This window comes from Nelumbo lutea, chromosome 1, assembly GCF_056320005.1.
Source record: "Nelumbo lutea isolate HS-2025 chromosome 1, American lotus-T2T, whole genome shotgun sequence".
Lineage (NCBI taxonomy): Eukaryota > Viridiplantae > Streptophyta > Magnoliopsida > Proteales > Nelumbonaceae > Nelumbo > Nelumbo lutea.
Window position 1 is genome coordinate 153,069,981 of NC_142684.1, and position 11,883 is coordinate 153,081,863.

Here is an 11,883-nt window from a genome sequence, read left to right on the forward strand (position 1 = left end):
ATTATATTCTGTTTACTTTATCTTACACGTGACAAAACCTTGTACCAGACTTATAAGATGATCCCTAAACATCTTTTGTGCCCAGTTACAATCAGCTGTTTGATTATTTACAATATTTACTATTGACAAAGCATTACAAAAAACTTCTGAACTGTAAATCTTTTTGGCCTGTGCTTCCTTCAAACCTGGCTATTAGTGCCTTCCATTCCACTTCAGCTGAGTTGCTGGCTGAGACCCTGTGCCCTGCTGCAGCTATGACCCTACCTCAATCCTTTATTAGCACATAAGCAATAGAGGCTCAATTGTATTTTTGCATATAAAATTCATCCACATACAAACATAACTGCAATGGAGTTGGAGAGTCATCTTGCTGGTGTGTATAATGAGTTATTTGTAGCGCAGACTGATGATTTGGTCCCAACACAGTCCAAAAATAGCTATTGTAGCTATGTATCGGGAAATCTCCCTTGTCTTTCGTGGTGAGATGTTCCTAATGTACAGCTGCAATGGCTGTTGGGACCGTGTTTGGACAAGATCTGAACTCTTTCTATCGACGTCTTGCTAATTATTTACAGTATTGGTGATAGTGAATTCACTTAACCTAGAGGGACATTTTTGTCCAGCTAATTTATCCTACAGTTGTTAGTGATGGATGATAATATTTATAGTTTGCGAGGGCAAAGCGTACCAAGCAATCAGGTAGTATTAATAACTAGGTTGTACTTATTTATGCTTTTTCTAATCAATTCATGCACAAGTTCGAATGAGGCTGCTTTGTATTAATTCGTGCGTAAGATCTGAGCAAGGCCGCTTTGTTTTTGGTTGCCGGTAAAGTATTAATGGAAGCAAAAGTGAAGAGGGTGGGGGTGTGAAATGGCTTGCCTTCTTTTTAGTCTTGGATGAGATCATGGTTTTTATTATTTAAAGTTTTAAACTTCAAAATAAAATTTCATCCAATAAAACTTCTGATTTTATGAGTCTCCTTCACATAAGCTTAATATTGCAAGTAGAAAAACCCATTTTTTCAAAGTTTATTTTCAAGGTGCAATTAAATAATTTTATAATAATTATTTTTTCATACAAATATTTTGCCAATAAAATAATTTTCTCGAATCTAAAAGCAGAAGAAACTAACCTCCAAATGTTACTTTTCTAAAATACAAAATTATACGAGGGAAATTCATCCAATACAGTTACAGAGAGGGGGTATTTAATTGACCATGCTGGTTAAAAGTTAGGAAATAGGTTTGTACAGGATGCTTCTTACTTGACTGATTATAAACCTTATCAAACCCTCAAATAAGTTCAGATTGGTGTCTCACATGCACATTTCAACATGCTGGGAACATCTCCTGTATGTGCCATTGGGAGATGTTTCTAATACACAGTTGTGATTTGTTGTGGGGTGTGTATGGGGTATGTTTTACGGGCACCGATGCGAATTCCCCTCAAATGATATTTTGCTACACTCTATGACAGAGTTTGGATGGCTCCCCACACAGTGCGCCCCACAACCCATCCTCGTGCATTGGAAACATTTCCTGTGCATGTCATGGGGAGATATTCCCAATTCACGGGAGGGCTGTGGGGCATGCTTTGTGAAGAGCCTATCCCCTCTTGTCTGTGACACAGGTCACTTGTACTTCAGATCTGCTACTCACAAATTGTTCCCACATCTATAGCCACAAAATACCACTATTGTCGTATATTCGTAATATCTTCCCATAAATGATAATGAATGATAAGGGAGAAATACTCATTGCATAGCTATAATTACTCGTGGATAGAGATGTGGGAACAATTCATGGGTAGCAAATCCGAGCCCAGTGACATGTTGTTATACATGTGTATATTACCCAACCATGTATATAATCTGGGATACCTGAAGGGATAGGAAATTCATCACATTAACACCAAAATATTGCAGAATAAATGAGCGAATTTCAAAAATTTTTCTCCCCCTTCAACTGGGAATCGAATTCCCTATTTAGAAAATCATATCTTCAATGATCATTCTTGAACCATAAACTGAACCAGATCTGAACCAAAAGGAGTAGGGAGAGATAATACTTGATACAGAGAAATAGTAACTCCCTATGGAGGTGTTCACGCCCAAGGTAGGATCCAAAATCTGCTCCCACTGAAAATGGCGTAGTGCAGGGTGGAGCAGAATCAGCAGTGTTCTTCCAAAAGAACTTGATCCTTCTCAAAAATCACCTAGATGGCTTGTGAATACAACTCCCACCAATCTTTTCTCCAAAAGATTGGAATCAAGATCCAATCTTGATTTCTCCCAAGAACTGGAGATCGAACTGCTGTAGGCAGCGGCTGCAGGAAGGAGGCGGCAAAAGAGTATTTGCAGAATGCAGATTCTCTCTTTCATCTCTGAAGACAAGACTATCTGTTGCTTGCTTGTGTTTAATTGATGTCTAAAGGCTCCCGCCCCCTCTTCCTTTTAGAGACTTAAAGGGATCAGCTCCTAATCCCATTAGGAGTTGCTAATCCAAATCATATCTGGATTAGAAGTCCCTTAAAGATAAGGGATAACCCTTATCTTATCTGCAGATTAGATCATCCATCTCCTAATCTAATTAGAAAGTTTCCAGATCTAAATCCTATTTAGATCTTGGACTCTGTAAGTGGATAGGGTGTGGGCCCAATCCTATCAGCTAATCCATCTTAGAATTCGCCCCTTAAGTGACTAATCAAATTAGCCCAGTTCGAAATGGGCTTAAGGACCATTTAATGTTATGTATTCATTTAGCCTTCCAAACTGCTGCCCAGTTGGGCTTCCTTGTATGGCGTCGGACCCAAACATTGATATATACATCAGCCACATGGATTCAACCCAGCCTTTGTTACAAGGCCTAGCCGAATACACTGTTATGGACAGTGCACCCGCTGAAACCCATCAGATGGGCTCAATGGGCCCAACACTTACCCTAAGTGGTCCCTGGGCCAACCCACCTTGTAACACCCAGGGATTGTGGGCAGATGCAAGATTAGTCCATTAGGTATAATCCTCAATGGTCTTACACTTAACCTCTCAGCCCATAATGATCATACATTGCCCGACAAAAGAGGACCTCTCCCTCGGCTGCAAAGAACAGTGTTACACTCTCTCTTCTATGGATCCCAGGAATTAAAACCTTTTGCAAATCATTTTGAAATCATAATTTATATACTTTTATATCTCATATAAAATATATTTTGCAAAACAAATCTCAACGATTGAAATCGGCTGCCGGCAGTCTTGGTTTCCATCAGTGAGAGCGCATCCCCGATCATTACCTTTGTCCGACAAAGAGGCTGATCCTGTCACTATGATCACCCACTCAGATGAATTCTCAGACAGTCCCAACATACCCAGGTTTGGACCCCCGCTAAGGATCTCACTGATTGGTACATCAAAGACAGCCTAATCCGACACCTAGTGCAGTATCATAATCGAGTTTAGGAGTCAGGTGTAACTTTCCAGTTTTGCCCATCAATCTCCAAGGTTCAGGGCAATACTGGAAATCCGGTCCAATTCAAAAATTCAATTAATCCTACACTGTATGTGCCTAAGGTCTCACCCTGGTAGCTGAGACAAGCCACCCCAACCAACTTGGTGGCACCACAATGTCAACCTTGTCAGGATAGGTCTCGCTAGACCGACCCATTGGCTGTGAACATTCTAAACTAACACGAGTCTCATTAAGTGTCCAGTTTAAGGGTATTACACAGAAACATACCAAGGGAGCATGAATCAAATATGCACTTTTATTCATTTACAATTAACTCATAAATTATATCATTTTGATTGAAGCTAAGGGCATACAAAACTGTCTAACAGCTCCCACTTGCACTTAGGTCCGATCAGGTACTAGCCGGAGTCCCATGCTTTTCACGTGTTTCTCAAACACTTTCTGTGACAGTGGCTTAGTCAATGGGTCTACAACATTCTCCGCTAATGCTACCTCTTACTATCATCATCCCGTAGGTCCAGTGTTGTCATACAACAGTGGAATGGGTGATGTGCTGAATTCCAAATTCAGGAATGAACACCATCATTCATAAGGCAGCCTCACTTACGGCAATGCACTCGGCTTGGGTTGTGGACTATTAATTTGCTACTCAGGACCCCTTTTTGTTGACATTCAGGAAACAGCACACGATCCTATCGTGAAAACATATCTGGATGTAGACTTTTTATCATCCGGATCCAACTGGAAATCGGCATCAGTATACCCTTGGATCTGAATTACCATCGAATACTAGACAAAACTCTTTTATCCTTTGAAAATACTTAAGTATGTTTTTCATAGCAGTCCAGTGCTCCTGCCCTGGGTTGGCCTGAAATCTGCTTACTACACTCACTGCCTGAGCAATGTCAGGACGAGTGCACAGCATGGCATACATGATGCTCCCTACGGCAGAGGCATAGGGAACGTCTTTCATGCCATCAATCTCCTCAGAAGTCTTGAGAGACATCTTTTTGGAGAGAGTGACTTTGTGCCTGAAAGGAACATTTCCTTTCTTGGAGTTTTCTATGTTGTATCTTTTGACTATTTTGTCAATGTAGGCAGATTGGGATAATCCTATTATCCGCTTCGATCTATCTCTATAGAGTCGAAGACCCAGTATATAGGAGGCTTCTCCAAGATCTTTCATGGAGAATTGCGGTGAAAGCCATACTTTCACCGTAGTCAACATTCCTACATCATTCCCAATGAGTAGAATGTCGTCTACATACAGAACCAATAAGGTAACCTTATCTCCACGGTACTTCCTGTAAACACAGGGTTCATCCGGATTCTACTCGAAATCAAACGATTTTACGGCAGAGTCAAAATGGATGTTCCAACTTCTAGAAACTTGCTTAAGTCCATAAATGGATCTATTGAGTTTACATACCATGTTTTCCTGACCTGCAGCAATGAAGCCTTGCGGCTGCTGCATATAAATATCTTTACTAAGATCTCCATTCAGGAATGCAGTTTTGACATCCATCTGCGAAATCTCATAATCATGGTATGCTGCTACAGCTAACAGGATCCTAATGGATTTAAGTATGGCCACAGGCGAAAAGGTTTCCTCATAATCGATGCCCTCTTTCTGAGTGTACCCTTTCGCCACCAGACGAGCTTTGAAGGTCTCAATCCTACTATCGGGGCCCTTCTTCCTCTTGTAAATCCATTTGCAACCGATTGCTTTTACCCCGGAGGGTGGATCTACTAGAGTCCAGACTCCATTGGTCTCCATAGAATCTATGTCCAACATAGCTTCCGCGTAAGTCACGGGATCCTCCTCACTATTCAAGGTCTCCACTAGGTAACTATCTTGGTCATAACCATAACGGACTGGTGGCCTAGATACCCGAATGGATCTTCTAGGTTGGTCACTACCTGGAACTTGTGGGACATCTCCCACTGCTTCTGAGCTCTCCTCATCAAGAACAATTTCTAGACGATGGGTGTCCATGATGTAATCGGTCTCCAATAATTGGGCATTGCGACCGCAGAACACTTTCCGCTCACTTGGGTCATAGAATAAGTAACCTGTTAGACAATTTTGTATGCCCTTAGCTTCAATCAAAATGAAGTACTTTATGAGTTTATTGTAAATGAATAAAAGTGCATATTTGATTCATGTTCCCTTGGTATGTTTCTGTGTAATACCCTTAAATGGACACTTAATGGGACTCGTGTTAGTTTAGAATGTTCACAGCCAGTGGGTCGGTCTGGGGAGACCTATCCAGACAAGGCTGACACTGTGGTGCCACCAAATCGATTGGGGTGGCTTGTCTCAGCCACCAAGGTGAGACCTTAGGCACATATAGTGTAGGATTAATTGAATCTTTGAACTGGACCAGATTTCCAGTATTGCCCTAGACCTTGGAGATTGATGGGCAAAACTGGAAATTACACCCGACCCCTAGACTCGATTATGATACTGCACTAAGTGTCAGATTAGGCTATCTTTGATGTACCAATCAGTGAGATCCTTAGCGAGGGTCAAAACCTGGGTAAGTTAGGAAAGTATGAGAATTCATTTGAATGGGTGATCAAAGTGACAGGATTAGCCGCTTTGTCGGACAAAGGTAATGATCGGGGATGCGCTCTCACTGATGGAAACCAAGACTGCTGGCAGCCGATTTCAATCGTTGAGATTTGTTTTGCAAAATATATTTTTTATGAGATATAAAAGTATACAAATTATAGTTTCGAAATGATTTGCAAAAGGTTTTAATTCCCGGGATCCATACTAGAGAGAGTGCAACACCGTTCCTTGCAGCCGAGGGAGAGGTCCTCTCTTGTCGGGCAGTGTATGATCATTATGGGCTGAGAGGTTAAGTGTAAGACCATTGAGGATAATACCTGATGGGCTAATCTTGCATCTGCCCACAGTCCCTGGGTGTTACAAGGTGGCTTGGCCTAGGGACCACTTAGGGTAAGTGTTGGGCCCATAGAGCCCATTTGATGGGTTTCAGGGGGTGCACTGTCCATAACAGTGTATTCGGCCAGGCCTTGTAACAAAGGCTGGGCAAAACCCATGTGGCTGATGTGTATATCAATTTTTGGGTCCCACGACAAACAAGGAAGCCCAACTGGACAACAGTTTGGAAGGATAAATGAATACATAACTTTAAATGGGCCTTAAGCCCATTTTAATCTGGGCTAATTTGATTAATCACTTAAGGGGCGAATTCTGAGATAGATCAGCTGATAGGATTGGGCCCACACCCTATCCACTTAGAGAGTCCAAGATCTGAATAAGATTTAGATTTGGAAACTTCCTAATTAGATTAGGAGATGGCTGATCTAATTTGCAGATAAGATAAGGGTTATCCCTTATCTTAAAGGGACTTCTAATCCAGATATGATTTGGGTTAGCAACTCCTAATGGGATTAGGAGCTGATCCCTTTAAGTCTAAAAAAGGAAGAGGGGGCGGCAGCGTTTAGACACAACAGACAACCACAAGCAATAGTCTTGTCTTCAGAGCTGAAATCACAAAAGAGAGAATTCTACACCCTGCAAATACTTCCTTGCTGCCTCCTTCTTGCATCCGCCGCCTACAGCAGTTCGATTTCCATTCCTTGGGTGAAATCAAGATTGGATCTTGATTCCAATCTTTTGGAGAAAAGATTGGTGGGAGTTGTATTCACAAGCCGTCCAGGTGATTCTTGAGAAGGATCTAGTTCTTTTGGAAGAATATTACTAATTCTGCTCCACCCTGCACTGCGCCATCTTCAGTGGGAGCAGATTTTAGATCCTACCTTGGGCAAGAACACCTCCATTGAGAGATATTATTTCTCTGTATCAGGTAATATCTCTCCCACTCCTTTTGGTTCAGATCTGGTTCAGTTTATGGTTCAAGAATGATCATTGAAAATATGATTTTCTAAATGGGGAATTCGATTCCCAGTTTAAGGGAGAGAAAAAATTTTGAAATTCGCCCCCTTATTTCACAATCTTTGGGCGTCCATGTGATGGATTTCCTATCCCTTCAGTGGTATCAGAGCCATGGTTCAAATCTTGAACATTCTATTTCAGATCTTAACTTGCGCAAATAGGGAGAAGGCATTCTACCCAATTTGCGCAGATATGGGTTTTGGGAAATTTGTCCCAAAATTGATGGGCAAATAATCTGAAATTAACTTTATATAAATCTGATTATTTTTTAGATTAGTTCTATGTGATTTTCTTGATTTATGGGCTGTTCGTACAAGAGGAGATCGAATTCTTGGTTTGCGTAGGGAGAACTGCAAGATTTGCAGTTTCTTGAATTTATTTAATATTTTTGGTTTGTAAATAATTTTTTTTTTTATTTTTAGACTCAATGTATAGGCATTCGATCTGATGTAGTTATTAATAGAAATAGGATTTCTATTTTTTTTTGGATCAAAGATGGCGGCGCAGAGAAGGAGATTTCACAGATGGGACATTCGCTATCTACGATTTGTGAAACTGCAATCTGTGATCTAACCTCTGTTTTGCAGGATGGAGTGTGCGAACGGCCCTGATTAACTGATTCTTGTTTTTCTTTTATCAGTTATTTAATTTCAGATTATTTTCTTGAAGTAAGGATTTAATTGAAGATTAAACCCTAGACCCATTCGAACCTAGATTGGTTCAAAACTGTTTGGACCAAATCTAGGGTTTAATCAAGGCTGAAAGTCAGCCCTGATTTTTCCCGCTAATGGGCCTGAGAATTGATATTTAATTAAATGGTTAATTCAACCCAACCTGTAAAGGCCCTGTTTTAAATAGTTAAAACTGCTAAAAGCCCACTTCAAAGGATAAAGCTATATGGGCCGAACTGGGTAACCCTAATTCAGCCCATATACCTAGATAATATTAATGGTTAATATTATGGATTTTTAACAGGCTTTCAATGGGCCTTATAGATAATTAATTGATTTGATCAATTTATCCCTGCATGAGATGTTTGGATGTGTGATGTGCTGCGTACATGGGCCATAAGTGCTTGGCCCATGCTCATTCGACAGTGGCTCTTGCGCACACCATGGCTGAATGCACATCATTGCCATGGTGCCCCTTTTGGTCATTGGATGACCTTCCTTAGTGGTGGGCCTCACACCTCATCGAGAGGTTACATGCGGAACCCTAGCCGATTTAAGGCCCACCGAAATCTGGCTATATGAAAGTCAGTGGGAGCCACTTTGGTTTGACCTAAATCAAAGCAGGGCGTAATTAACTGTTCCCCCCAGCTAATATGAATGCACGTGATAGGGAGATTCATATGATGAACTCTCTAAAGGCCTTCCATCATTAGCATGAGGAAGGGTCCTACAATAATGAGGAAACGCACCAAAAAATGGGTTATCCATTTGTTGTTGGGCTTGTCTGAGTGTTTCATAAGATGATAGGGGCGTCATAGACCGATGTGGGAGGGGCTTCACTAGAAAATGAGAACTCTCTCACGGTACCTTGGCGTTCACGAATATGATGGGTAAGCATTCACTGGACAGAAAGGTTTACCTAAAAATGGCTCAGAACTTTGTCTGACAAAGTCCAAAAGGAAAACTCATATGATTATGGATATGATCCTTCACAGAAAGGTGGTGGGGTTATGCAACTGAAACAGTTGGCTCCATTCACCCTATGTGATTTCCCACATTTCCAGAAACTTCTCGTAGTCTCCATCACTAAGAAAGTAGGGAAATCTTAGAGATGAATAAATGGAAATGGATCGTAGATTAAAATCCATATCTATGAAATAAACATGAATCAAATTAGGTTGGGGAATGATGTTTGCTCTTTTATCAGAAAATGGCAAACAGATCTTTTGCAAAGCTTCTTGATGACAACAAGCTTAAGGGCCCAAACTATGCCGATTGGTACAGGAACATTATGTTGGTCCTAACTTCTGAAAAGCTGGACAAAGTGGCAAAGAATCCTACCCCAGAGCGTCCGGGTGACAGGGCTTCTGAGGCCCGAAGGAGAGACTATCAGGAATGGGGGGAGAAAAACTCCCTAGCCCGGTGTTACATCATTGCCTACTTGGACAACCCAATACAAAGGCAATTCGATCAGATCGAACTTGCCAAGGACATATTGGACAGTCTGAGGACAATGTATGAAGAGCAAAATCATTCTACTCGACAAAAGGTCTTGAAACAGTTCATGACCACACAAATGTCCAAGGGCCAACAAGTTCACGACCATTGTCTTCGAATGGTGGGATACATCAACGAACTGGAGGCTCTTGGATCCGGGCTGGACCTTGCAACCCAGATAGATGCTATCCTTAATTCTTTGCCTCCTTTCTTTAATCCGTTCATCATGAATTATAACATGAACAAGCTGAATGTCAGCTTGTAAGAGCTCAGCAATATGTTGTAAAGAGCCGAAGAGCTGATTAGAAAGGATGAGCCTGTAGCTATGCTTGTTGAAACTAGCAAGACGGGCAAGAGAAAGAGGAAGGCAAAGAAGCCTTAGAATAAAGCCACTAAGGGTAAGAAGCAAAAGAAAGACAAAGCATCGGATGCCTGTCACTTCTGCAAAAAGACTGACCACTGGAAAAAGAATTGTCCTGCCTACCTGGAATCCAAGAAAGTTAATTTCGAGTCTTGTGTTATAGAAACCAATTTATTGGTAGCTTCTACGTCCTGGTGTATTGACTTCGGGGCTTCAACCCATGCGTGTAACTCACTGCAGGGGTTCAAGGTAAGTAGAAGGCTGAGTGAAGGAGAAGTCACTCTCTACTTGGGGACTACTGCAATTGTTGCAGCCACGGCAATAGGAACCATGGAGTTAATTTTTAGAGAAGGAAAAATTGTACTGAAAGATTGTCTTTATGTACAAAATTTAAGAAGAAATTTGATTTCTATTTCAAAACTGTGTGCAAATGGTTATTCTATCTTCTTTAGTAATACGATTACTATTAAAAGAAATAACAGATTCATCGCATATGGGGAACTGGAGAACGGTCTCTATGTTCTACATCCTTCTCTAGAAACTAACAGAACCGAAACTACGTCGGCTGAAATCTCCAAGAAGAGAGCCCGTGATACAATTAATACCACGTGTCTGTGGCATTACCGACTTAGCAACATCGGTGTTGACCGAATCACAAGGTTGGTAAAGGATGGTCCTTTGGATTTTCTAACTGTAGAAGATCTTCTCACCTGTGAGCCTTGCCTACAAGGCAAGATGACGAAACGACCATTTAACGGTAAGCTTGAAAGATGTACAGGCACACTTGACCTAATACATACTGATATATGTGGTCCCCTAAGTGTTAGGACACGGAATCAACACGTGTACTTCATCACCTTCATAGATGATTTCTCACGATATGGTTACGTGTACCTAATGAGACACAAGTCTGAATCCTTTGAAAAGTTCAAAGAATTTAGACAAGAGGTCGAGAATTAATTGGAGAGAGAAATTAAAGCCTTTCGATCTGATTGAGGTGGCGAGTATCTATCTGACGAATTCAGGGACTACTTAAAGGACAATGAGATACTATCACAATTAGCTCCTCCTGCTACACCACAACTTAACGGTGTTTCAGAGAGGAGGAATAGGACCTTATTGGATATGGTCCGGTCACTTCTCATACACTCAGAGTTACCCACATCCTTTTGGGGCTACGCATTAGAGACTACAATTTACGTGCTGAATTGGGTTCCAACCAAATCGGTTCCGAACACTCCATATGAACTTTGGACCGGAAAGAAACCAAGTGTCAGATACTTGAATATTTGGGTTTGTCCAGCACATGTTAAAAGAACGAGTGCAAACAATTTGGAATCCAAAACCAGTCGTTGCCTATTTGTAGGCTACCCAAAAGGCTCTATAGGTTACCTATTCTATGACCTAAGTGAGCAGAAAGTGTTCTGTAGTCGAAATGCCCAATTTTGGAGACCGATTACATCCAGGACACCCATCGTCAGAAAATTGTTCTGGATGAGGAGAGCTCAGGAGCAGTGGGAGATGTCCTAGAAGTTCCAGGTTGTGACCAACCTAGAAGATCCACTCGAGCAGTGTATGATCATTATGGGCTAAGAGGTTAAGTGTAAGACCTTTGAGGATAATACCTGATGGGCTAATCTTGCATCTGCCCATAGTCCCTGGGTGTTACAAGGTGGCTTGGCCCAAGGACCACTTAGGGTAAGTGTTGGGCCCATAGAGCCCATCTGATGGATTTCAGGGGGTGCACTGTCCATAACAGTGTATTCGGCCAGGCCTTGTAACAAAGGCTGGGTTGAACCCATGTGGCTGATGTGTAGATCAATGTTTGGGTCCCACGACATACAAGGAAGCCCAACTGGGCAGCAGTTTGGAAGGCTAAATGAATACATAACTTTAAATGGGCCTTAAGCCCATTTCAAACTGGGCTAATTTGATTAATCACTTAAGGGGCGAATTCTG